This window comes from Lissotriton helveticus, chromosome 1_1 (assembly GCF_964261635.1).
Source record: "Lissotriton helveticus chromosome 1_1, aLisHel1.1, whole genome shotgun sequence".
In the NCBI taxonomy this organism is placed as follows: domain Eukaryota; kingdom Metazoa; phylum Chordata; class Amphibia; order Caudata; family Salamandridae; genus Lissotriton; species Lissotriton helveticus.
Window position 1 is genome coordinate 847,312,054 of NC_136057.1, and position 12,252 is coordinate 847,324,305.

The 12,252-nt window shown below is 44.2% G+C and overlaps 1 protein-coding gene across 1 annotated transcript in view; it reads right to left on the bottom strand.

Annotated features, from left to right (window-relative positions):
• Positions 1-12,252, bottom strand: part of ALDH1L2 (aldehyde dehydrogenase 1 family member L2) — a 269,678-nt gene that overhangs the window by 1,758 nt on the left and 255,668 nt on the right. The gene's annotated exons all lie outside the window — the stretch shown is intronic.

Sequence of the window (12,252 nt, forward strand, 5' to 3'; positions counted from 1 at the left end):
CGAACCTGGTCCCTTTTGTGCTGTGTATGGTTGCCTCTTACATGAAAAGTGTATTTTGAAAGGTTTTACTTCTAGTATTGCAAACTGCAATAAAGGAAATTTCTGAAAGAGTTGTTGTGATGAGCCCGCCAACCCTACTGGTTGACGGAGGCTATACCCTCCATTGGAAGACAGGTGCCCATACGATGACTTCCCTGGTACAATGGTTGTACTTTTAGCAAAGCTCAAATGCCCGCTGGCTGTCCTAGCCGGGCTTCATTATCAATTTGCTCTGCAGAAAGAAACCCTCAAAGTCGTTTTTTTCTACAAAACAAAAAGTCAACAGCCCTGACCAGCAGGGAGTGTTCTCTCTGCACGCGGATGCTGTTTGTTTCCCCTGCCCATGTCCACAATGCCTCTGCCGTACACAATGAGGACTGTCTGAAATAAGCAGGTCCTCGCAATGCATGAAAGATGGCTTTCTTATGGCTGACTGGCCACTGCAGTCAATCAGCAGTTCTGAAGTTTTTTGTTATTTTTAAAAAGCTCAAGTATTGGTATATAAAGGAGCTTTTCCCCAAATAATACCCAAAATCATTTTAGCATTTATATATGCGGCTTTTTTTTGTTGCTAGCTATGTATAAAAATAAATCAATGTATGTTTTTTTTCACCAGACTGCAATCACTCGCCTTAAGCTCCTCAGTAGCATGCTACACACGGTGTAGAGCTTTAACGGCTTGTCAGGGGTAGTAAACACTACACACAAAACCAATTACAATACAATGCATTCATCACTTCTGTTACCTGGTTGGTGATCAATGTGTGACCTGTTACTAAACTTAGAGAAGCTCCTTTCCAGGACAAGATACCGAACTAACCTTGCCCCGCTCTACCTTACATGCATGCTTCACTCGCTCTCACTGCACCTGGGGGTTTGGGCACATTTAGACAGTTCTGCTGCAGATACTTCTGAGCCCTGAACTCTTCTCTTCATGGCCCTGTGTGTACAGTAGCGCAAGGCTGGGTCAGCTGCACTCATAATGCCTTTCAGCCTTCCCCTCCGCACCGTCTCCATGAAAGCAGCAAGGGACAGAGTTCATTGTACAAGCAGCAGGCCAGTGCACCGGTCATTCAGCTTATATGAGCAAGGCACAGAGCTCAGTGTACAAGCAGCAGGTCAGTGCACCAGTCATTCAGTTTATATGAGCAAGGCACAGAGCTCAGTGTACAAGCAGCAGGTCAGTGCACCAGTCATTCAGTTTATATGAGCAAGGGACAGAGCTCAGTGTACAAGCAGCAGGTCAGTGCACCAGTCATTCAGTTTATATGAGCAAGGGACAGAGCTCAGTGTACAAGCAGCAGGCCAGTGCATTGGTAATTCAGCTTATACGAGAGCTTTTCATGAGGAAATCCTATAACTCGCTGTCACCGGAATGTCTTGAGAAGGTTTGCGACCACATCACTCCCATGCTATCCACCCTCCGCTGGCTTCCCATTGAGGCTAGAGCTATCTACAAGACTGCCTGCATCACCCACAAAGCCTTGCACTCCTCCTCCCCGCGCTACCTGATGAATAAACTGAAACTCTCTGGAGGCTCTAGACCATCACGAAATGCGGAAAATCTACTGCTTGAACCTCCCACTTTCAAGAAGGAAAGATCGATGGCCCAATCCTTTTCTGGCAGCGCAGTGAGAATCTGGAACTCACTTCTGCCTCAGCTCCGGACCACCACCTTCTCCCAGGCCTTCAAATCTGACCTCAAAGTTCTCCTCCTTCAAAGACACTTCCAAATGTAATCCATGCCCTCTCTATTATCTGAAGGAAACCCTTCCATTTAGAAAATCTACTAACTTGACTATTGAAGTGTCTTCCCAGTGTGTTCCTGTGTTCTGAGAGTCTGCCATTTTTTGCAGTATTATCCTTCTACCTGTGTTTTGTACTCGTGTGTAACATGCACCCGTCACTTTCTCTTGTAACACACGGTTTTCTACCTCTTACATTTGGTTGTTTTCGATACCTGCACAAGTGCCACCAGTGCCTACGTAACATTTGTTCTTGTGCTTGAGTGTCCTCCTTATATTGCAGTATTATACCTCTATGTTTATTTTGTACGCTTTTGTAACCGGCACACGTCACTTTTTCCTCCTGTAATGAACCGTTTGCTACCTCTTGTATTTTGTTGGCTCACGATTGTCACTTTTGTAATGCACCGTTTGCTACCTCTTGTATTTTGTTGGCACACGATTGTCATTTTTACCTCTTGTATTTTGTTGGCTCACAATTGTCATTTTTGCTTCATTTAATGTAACGTTTGCTTTTGTATTTTGTTCACTTGTAATGTTCTCATGTATCAGTTCTGTTCCTATTGTGAAGCGCTCGGACACCTTCGGGTAAAGTCCGCGCTATATAAAAACGCATAAATAAATAAATAATAAATCCTCTATCTCCTCTCTGTTCGTTCCCGAGCCTGCAGCTCTGAATGTGGTTGTTTGCAGTGCAATGACTGCCTCGTGGCAGCAGCGATCCCTGCTTCAGGCCTTGCATCAGATATGTGTGCTTTGTTGTTTGCGCTTTCCTGGTTCCTGCTGTTCCGTGACGGTTCCCATTGTGTGGTCTTTTTTTTGTTTTACAGTTTATCACAACCCACTGTTTTGCTCAGTCCGCTTTTAATTCTGTGATTAAGGGTTTTTGGGAGCCATTTAGTATCTTCAAATTCGCTGGCAACAATAACATTTATTTCAAACACACTGATCGGAGTTTTCTTTTTGCTTCTAGGGAGAAATTTCGGTGTTAGTGCACTGCTTCCTTCCAATCAGGAAGCAAGAGCGCTCTCTTATTTTCCACAATGAAAGACCAGTTTTGCTTTTCTTGCTGTAGTCAGTGGTCACAGCCTCTTTAGTTTCACATGCCAGCTATAACTTGTCTGGGCTCAGCTGCTGGTGGCAGTAAGTGGCTGGCACTTTGCGAACTCTTTCAACTCTAAAGAACGTAGGCAGTCCTGTTGGGGCCACAGGGGCCTTTAGCCAGTCTTCCAAGCACTCTTCCAAATTTTGCCCTGACTGACTTTCTGAAAATTCAGTCCTCCACTCTAGGTATCTTATGAATTCCTGCTGGTCTATAACTTACATTTTTAGTCCCTGGATTGTAGGACACACCGAAGCCGATATGGATTCTGTTTCACTCGCTCTGTTCAACAGTTTCTGTTGGTCTGCTCTCTTCAATGCCATGGTTTAGTGCTACTGTGTATCTTCAATTCCATGAAACATATATGACTCCGCACTCAAAACAGGTGTACACCCCCATAAGTTTTATTTTGATCATATGCAATATAAATCAACATAGTAACAAGATTAATTACAACTGCTTTACATAGTGCACAGACTCATGATAATGTAATTACTTTAGTTACTATGCTATTTTGAATTGTATATGATCAAAAACATTTCTTGTTTTTTTGGTGTACAGCCGTTTGAGTGCTGAGTCATATATATATATTTCATGTAGTTAATGGACTTTCTCCTGTGAGGAAGGTTAAGGTGACTGATCTTCCGGACTTGTCCACCTCATAGGTCTAAATATTACTTTAACCCACGGTAGTGATACGTTTGATACAGTCTTGCCCCAGTCTCCTTTGTAAATCACTTGTTATCTTGCATTCCAACATGCTGGACTTACCAACAAACGTTTTCCCTTCACCGTCCTATTTTCTACAATTATTTGTGTTGGCATTAGGAATCTGGGCATTTTACCACTGCTAGCCAGTGCTAAAGTGCTTGTGCTCCCTCTTTTAAACATGGCCTGTACCTGATTAGCGCATTTAATTTACTTAAACGTTCCTAATATATGGTACCCAGGGCATGTGAATTAAATGCTACTATTGGGCCTGCAGCACTCTTTGTGCCACCCACTAAATTATCACTTAGGACAGGGTATATTGCATTTGCATTATATTTAAAAAGTAGGACTTTTGGGTTTAAAGTTTTACAGGTCCTGGCATTGAAAAGCTCCTAAAAATTTTTTTTCACTACTGTAAGGTCTAACTCTCCCATTTGATAACACAGGGTTACCTTATTACATTTAATAAGTGCTAACGTTTGATTAGGAGCAGGTAGAAATGTTGTGTTTGGACTCTTAAATACTGTAATTTAAAACCTGCTTTAATGAGAACGTCCGATTTTAGATTACAATTTTGAAAATGGCACTTATAGAAAGCGAAAGTTAGCTTTTGCCTGCTCAAAAGCTTCTCAGGCATTCTAGGAGTTTCTGGCTGCCTGGGAATATTTATGACTCCCTGTTAAGAATGCGATTGGGCCCAAACAGCGAACAATACGGGTCTTGGTTTGGGGAGAATGGACCTTCCTACCAGGGTGGAACTGTTCCCTGTCCCATTTACATTTCAAAGGGCTTGCCTCCAGCACACACAAAGGAACCTGACACTAGTCTTTCTTCACCAAAGACTTCTTGGAGCCTTGAAAGGGGAAGGGAACAATTTTCCAGAACCAGATATTGGGATAGTGCAGGGAATTCCACACCCCACACTTCAATCACCAGCACTTGAAACAAATATTGTACCTCCTGAGTCACTCTTCAGTTCACTCCTGGACCTGTGGACACTATAGAAGGACAGACTTGTTCTCCAGGGAACTGCCCTGCTGCTGGAGGCCGGCCTTGTTCCCTAGAGGACAGCCCTGCTGCTACCAGAGGACTGCCTTGCTGCTGGAGGCCTGCTTTATCCCCCGAAGGACTGCCCAGCCGCTTGAGGCCTGCCCTGAGCTCTGGAAAGGAAGACTGGGCCTGCTCCCTTCATCCAAGGCTACCTGAGCAACTCTAAGGGCCAGTTGCTGACCTCCTGGCTGAGCAACAAGGCACAACAAGCTACAGAGGCCTCCCTGCAACTGCCAAGCTGAATTGCTGCACTGGACCTGCCTGGTCCTGCAACTGGACATTACAAAATAAAAGGGGGTTCCCCGAGGGAATTATTGATGTAGGCAGGAAGAAAGGGGATTAACGTAATATCAAATAGAAAGTAACTGCAACTGGACATGCCTGAGCACTGCTGACCTGTGTTGGAATGAGTTACAGAACCCCAAGAGATGCACCCCAGGTCCTGGACCCTCTGCTAGCATCAGTTGAGCTCCTCTGAAAAGAGAGGTGTAATCCTGGAGTTCTGGGCTCTTCGTGACCTTGAATGGGCCTGTTAATGGCGAGGCTCTGCCACTCGTGATGCACACCAATGCAAACCTCTAGTGAACCAGACTCTTCACATTCAATCAATCAATCAATCAGTACATTTGTAGAGCGCACAACTCACCAGTGAGGGTCTCAAGGCGCTGGGGGGGCGGGGGTGCTGCTACTGCTCGAATAGCCAGGCCTTGAGGAGTCTCTTGAAGGCCAGCAGGTCCTGGATCTGTCGTAGGCGGATGGGGAGGGTGTTCCAGGTTTTTGCGGCGAGATGGGCGAATGATCTGCCACCGGTCGCTCGATGGATGGGGGGGGGGGGCGGATAGTAGCATGGACGAGGTCAGCAGAGCGAAGCTGGCGGTTCGGGGTGTAGATGGTGAGTACCCTGGTCCGGTAATGTGGAGAGCTTTGTGGGCGTGGGTGAGGAACTTAAGGTGATCCTCCTCTTGTTGATCAGGACCCAGTGAAGGTCTTTCAGGTGGCCTGTGATGTGGCTGTGGCGGGGGATGTCGAGGATGAGGCGTGCAGAGGCGTTCCGTATGTGTTGTAGTTATTTCTGGAGTTTGGCTCATGTTTCTGCGAAGAAAGCGTTGCCGTAGTCCAGTCTGCTGGGTGACTGTCCTTCTGGTACCGATGGGGATCCATCTGTAGATCCATCGGAGCATGCGGAGGGTATTGAAGTACGAGGAGGAGACAGTGTTCACTTGCTGGGTCATAGACAGAGCAGAGTCCAGGATGACTCCCAGGTTGCGGGCGTGGTGAGTGGGCGTCGGTGCAGCTCCCAGTGTGGCCGGCCACCATAAGTCATTCCAGGCGCAGGGGCTGGATCCAATGATGAGGTCCTCCGTCTTGTCCGAGACAGGAATGACAGCCCACAGTAACCACCAATTTGATTTTCCTTCACGCTACAGTGACGACCACCCGCAATGCTCAGCCTGCTCCTTGCGACCTACTCCACTGCAAACTGAACTCTTCACACCCGACTTAGAGCAGGTTATCTTTTCAGCCCTACTAATGTGGTCCCTGTATCTGGCCCATGCTCCATCAAAGTTGGCCTGAACTTGTGACTTTCCCTCAGTCTACACATCCAGATGATTCAGAGTGGTGGTTTTTTATCAGCTATAGCAGACAAGAAACTCCCTCATGACCTATATGTACTTTTATCACAGGAAATGCCTCTAAGAGCACTGGCATACACAAAACATATCTTTACTTTTTTTGGATTTACTCATTTATTATATATTTCTTTTTCCATATTTCTTTGTCTCATTTTTCTAAATGCTTTTAGGAGCTATTCTTACCTAAAACTTTGAAACTACATATCTCCGGGTTTGGACCACTTTTATTCATTAACATTTTTTCTATTACTCTAAATTGGTTTGGGAATTTTCTTGTGTTGTGTTTTCACGTCATTACAGTTTGAGAGTTGTATAAATAGTTAACAAAGTTCCTCTAAGTTAAGCCTGATTGCTTTTGTGCCAAGTTACCAGAGGGTCAAGCACAGGTTCATTTAGTGATTTTTGTGGTTCATCCTGACCAGGACTGTGGCTTTTATTTGAGAAGGGTTTTCACCCCCTCACCCAATAACCACATTTCTTACACAACACATATAAGGAAATATTGATGGCTTGTACACTGTCTATTTTATCTGATTTGATAGGGGTACATCTTGCTTCAGTTTCATTTATTAGAGAGTTCATGATTGATTTTAGGTCTCTTTGAGAGACTTCTCTGGTTCAGACTGTAGTGTGTGGTGTCTTGTTGGTTTAGTTCTGCCCATCTTTCCCACGTTTTAGCAGTTAGGTTATATATTGGCTGATTAAGTGTTTTCAGTGACTCTAGGAGTGGCTGTACCTCTTTTCCCTGTGTATCTGCACCTTTCACCTTGAATTGTTGTTATCGTTTATGGCCTACTAAGTGACAAGTTCTCTGATAAACCACTTTGCTTTGGAGAAATACTACTGATATGCCCTGATTTTGTATGCGTTGCGTGCATCTGTATTTCAGTTGCATCTGGTTTCCCAGAGATTGCTGTTTTGGTGTCTACATAATATAGAATAATTTTACTACAATCAATCAGCTAAGAGTCCTGCACAGTGTAATTCAATGCACTTGTGTATTGTGTAGTGTTTTTGTAGTTTGGGACAGAATATCACCCACCTCCTTTCACCGTCTACTCGCAGAATGGTCACAACTCATACAAACATGCCTTCTGAATTTCTACTCCTCAGACTCTTGCATTCAGACCTAAAAGACAAATGAGGTACGTCTACACCAAAGCTCCTCCCTTACTCACAACCATTGGGCTCAGTGCAGTGCCCTTGGTCACTGTTTCCCCATTAGACCTCCGCTCACTTCAGCTTGTCAGAACACACAAGGGTGGGGTCAGTGTGAAACAAAGTTTATTTAGGCAGTAATCAAGAGCAGGTGTGTAGTTATTCCACAAATTGGAAAGTTTATAACTCAAATATCAGGTTTCCATCTACATACAGAAAATCAGACTGAGGTGAAAGGGCAGGAATTGGTCAGAGCTATCAAGTACTTTCTTATAACTGAAGCTCACCAAAATGTATCTAACAAATATTAATTCACCATTCTTTCCATATATCTGTATTTTAGTTATTATTAACAATAGAAAACTGGCCTACTCCATTTCTGAAAGAGTACTAAAGGTTCTTTTCAGAGGGTACAACTACAGATTGTCTATTGTCTCTAGGAACTTAGAGTTGATTTCTTTAATACCCTGACAATGCATGGCATGTAGGCCCCAATACATGTTCCACCTAGTTGAGACTAAGGAATTCCGAAAGGTCTAGGCCACTAGGTCTTAAGCTTTTGACTTCTGTGGACCTTCTTAATCATTAATGAAACCTGGGGATGCCCACTGGATCTTTATTGGAATTCTGGGACCCCCAATGAGTCATTACTGGGAGTTGAAGGCCCCAGCCGAAGCAGTTTTGATGATCTGAACCACAAAACAATACAGAAAAGAGCAGTCATCAAACAAATATTTTTTTTTAAAAATTGTAATAGTAAGTTTGAAGCTTTATTAAATTCAATTGAGGCCACTTTTTATCCATGCTATATTTTGTTTGATTCACTTACACTCACAAGAATCAATCTGAAGATAATAATTTAATTTTTAGCCTCCAGTTTCAAATTACTTCAAATTTACAGTACATTTTAAAAAGTCCTGTTTTACATTTTGCTTTTTTATTTATACACATTTTATTACTATGTTAATATTATTTAATTGTCTAAGCATTTGTGGATCCCTTAAGAAGGCTTTGTGGACCATTAGGGGTCTCCAGACCATGGGTTAAGAACCACTGGTCTAGGGACCTCGCACTTCCAGGTATTGCTGTGCTCTTCTGGAGGCTGCAGGTCACAGATGGAAAGAATGCTACAGAGGCCACTCCATCCATACCTGGATAAATCGGTGACTAGAAAAGAATGGTGGCCAGGCCATTATATCAAAGGAACCATTCCAACAACTCATAACATACTGCCTGTGCTGGACCACTTGTGCATCTAGAAACTGAACACGTCTGCCTTCCTCTGTGCTTGGTAAGAGCGTATGCAGTCCTAGTGAATGTGAATGAGCAGGGGTCATTTATGACACTTGCAGTCCATGCACTGCCCTGTAAAGCCATTCCCATGTATCACACGGGCGTTGGTGCATTTATAGACCTGAAACAAATAAGACAAATACCCTTCCGGCCATAGTTTCCACAGCAAACAGTTGCTACCAATTCTATCAGTTTAACAGGCTCAAGAAGCAGCATGCCAGAAGTCCTCCTTCGTTTTAGGTTTGAATACAGTTATATAGGCCTTTTAGCACCATGTTCAAGCATCCATTGGATATCACCATGAAGTATAGCCAATGTACCAGTGAAACAGATAAACCCCAAATAACTCCCCTCTCCCTCCCCTAAGCCTTCAACTCGCCCATCCTCTCCCCCTGCTTCCTCATAAAAGTGTTGTTGTTTTCCCTGCGCCTTAGCTTTCTTAAGTGTCATTATTGGCAACGCTCTGCGAATTACTCTTGTAATGGTAGACCGGTGTGGTGTAGTAGTCCTCAAGCTTATAGGGAGTGAGGAGCTTCAGGGCTCAAAGGCGTTTTGGCACAACAGTTCTCTATAGTTCATGCAAAAGTAGTCTAGGAGGGCCCCCGTTGTTTGGTGAAACATTCCTCCTCCCCTCCTGCTAGTTTAGACAACTTCTTCATGCTGAGTATCCACCAGTCTCTCAACCCATTTGTTTTCAGATGGTAGGGTTTGTTGTTCTCAAACGGCTTAGAATAGCTTGTTTAGCCGCTAATAGAAGTAGATATCAGATTGTCCAGGGAGCCATATAATGGGTAACTCCTTCGTTTTAGATAGCAATACATAAAATCAGCTATGGAAATTATTTTATGCACAGTAGTTTCTGTAACATTGAAACACACAATCTCACACTGATATCACTCTACATTGAACTTACAAGCTTTCTGACTAACTGATTCTGTAAAACTGAATTGACTTACATCCACAAAACTGTTGGAAAGGCACCCTGGTGTAACACCCTCCCGGGCCTATCCGTAATTTTACTCTCCAATTAATGAAACTAATCTCCCCGCACGCCATCTCTGCAAAAAACAATCTTAGTTGGTGATTTTAATGTGCACAGTGAAGACATCCTGAATCAGGAAGCCTCATCACTTCTAACAGATTAACACTCGCTAGATTTAAATAAGATCAATGAGGGCCCCACTCACCAAGCAGGACATGCACTCGATCTTATTTTCACTAAATCACTGAACGAGCAATGTGGAGCTATGAGCCTCCTTACATGGACCGACCACTCACTGATCGAGTTCAAATTTAGGGGTCCCATGGTACCTAGCGTACAGTCCTCCACTCAAAGGAGCTGGCACAGACAGTGGCACAAAATCACTCCTGATAACTTTTAAGATCTAACTCCTAACTTAGGAAATCTCGACACAGAGAACATAGAGATGGGCCTAGCCCAATACATGTCTATCATAACATCGGCCATGGATCAATTAGCCCCTCTAGAGCAGTGTATAAACTCAGGCAGGCAAACTCAGTCAGCCTGGTTCTCTCCCAGTCTCATAACAGAGAAGAGTCTCTGCAGGAAATTGGAGCGACACTGATGTCTCTCCCATAATGCACTAGACAAAGCACACTATAAATCGGCTCTATCTAAACATCATAAAAATATAAAATATGCCCACAAAGCCCATATTATTCTACAACTGGATCAGGCTGGGAATGCCCCCAAGACTCTCTATTCGATACTCAAAACTTGCGATGGAAGGGGCCAACTAGACGCATCTGCCGATCTTTCACCCACTCGAGCTACCCTCCAGAAGCTGGAATACTTCCCCTTGGTTACACCAGATGCACTGGAGTCCCCACTCGCTACTGTTAAATTAGGCTCACCCCTCTATATAAAACCATCTAGGACCACCTCAGTACTACCCAAACAGCTTGCTATCCCCATCTGCTCCATTCTTAACCTCTCACTAAATAAAGGTTATATCCCAACTGAGTGGCAGGCAGCACAAATTATTCCTATACGGAAGAACCTTAAGGCCCCTATGGATGATTTAACCAATTATCATCCTATCTCACTGCTACCTCTCCTGAGCAAGTTGTTAAAAAAACATATTAATAAACATCTTTCAGACTTTGTTGAGGAAACCGGCTGTTTTGATCCATCTCAGTCTGGTTTTAAACCCAAACACAGCACTGAGAGAGCCTTGATTGCCGTCACAGATAACATCAGACAGGCTCTGGACAATGGACAGGCAGTTATACTTGTGCTACTTGACTTTTCGGTGACCTTCGACACTGTCTCACATCAAACTCTGCTCAGGAGACTCAATGAGATTGGGATACAAGGATTAGCCTTACAGTTGTTGATGAGTTTCCTCTCGCACAGAACCCAGACTGTCAATCTGGGTCCCTTCCTTTCTGAGACCATGGAACTAACCAAAGGAGTACCTCAGGGATCCTGTCTCAGTCCCACTTTATTTAACATCTATGTGGCACCTTTGGAAGGTTTACTCATGAAGCTAGGTTTTATACCCATCTCCTATACCGATGATACTCCGCTCCTGCTATCCTTTGACAAACATGAACCCAATGCCCAGCCCATCCTCTCAGAAGGTATGAAAGCCATTGCCAGCTGGATGAGGCAAAATGTCCTCCAGCTCAACATGGTAAAAACGGACATTATGCTGTTTGGTGATGCTCCTTTGAGATGGTCGCCAAGTTGGTGGCCAACAGAATTGGGACCTGCACCGAAGCCCAAGACTGTGGTAAAAAATGTAGGGGTCCGACTGGACCAGAAACCTATTATGAAGAAGCAGGCTTCTACCACCATTGGCGCTTGCTTCCATGCACTAGGTCTTTTGCAAAGAGTGTTTCCCTTTCTCCACCTGTCCATTCGTAAAACCTTGACCCAGGCACTAGTATTAAGTCGACTACACTACTGCAATGAGTTGCTGATCTCAGCCAGCGAAGCATCACTGAACAAATTGCAAGTGGTCCAAAACAGCGCTGCATGACTGGTCTCCAATGCTTCTGCCCTCACCCCCTCTCTTGCAGAGACTGCATGCACATCCACTTCAAGATCTGCTGCAATGTGCATAAAGCCCTAAACAGCAAGAACCCTAGTTATTTGGTAGAGAAATAAAAAAAAAAAATCAGCCTCCTAGGACACTACGCTCAGCGACCAAATCTCTACTTGTGGCCCCACGCTGCAAGAAAGCTCGGCTAGGTGGGAAAGCCTTCTTCCACTTAGCCCCTACCTTCTGGAACCAACTTCCAATCCATTTACGTGAATGCTCTGACCTCCAGCAGTTCCGTAGGATTCTGAAGACTCAATTGTTCTCACTTATTCTCATGTTTCTTACCGACTAAGCAGTTTGCAAGCGCGGAGAAACCCCTTGGGGGGTGATTCAAGGCGCTTTATAAATCCAAAATCAAATCAATCAACCAGGTACTGAGTGACAGGACGTGGATAATCCAGAAATGCTGACTAACTCAACCACTTAGTGCATGATTCCTTTGCATCAAACTT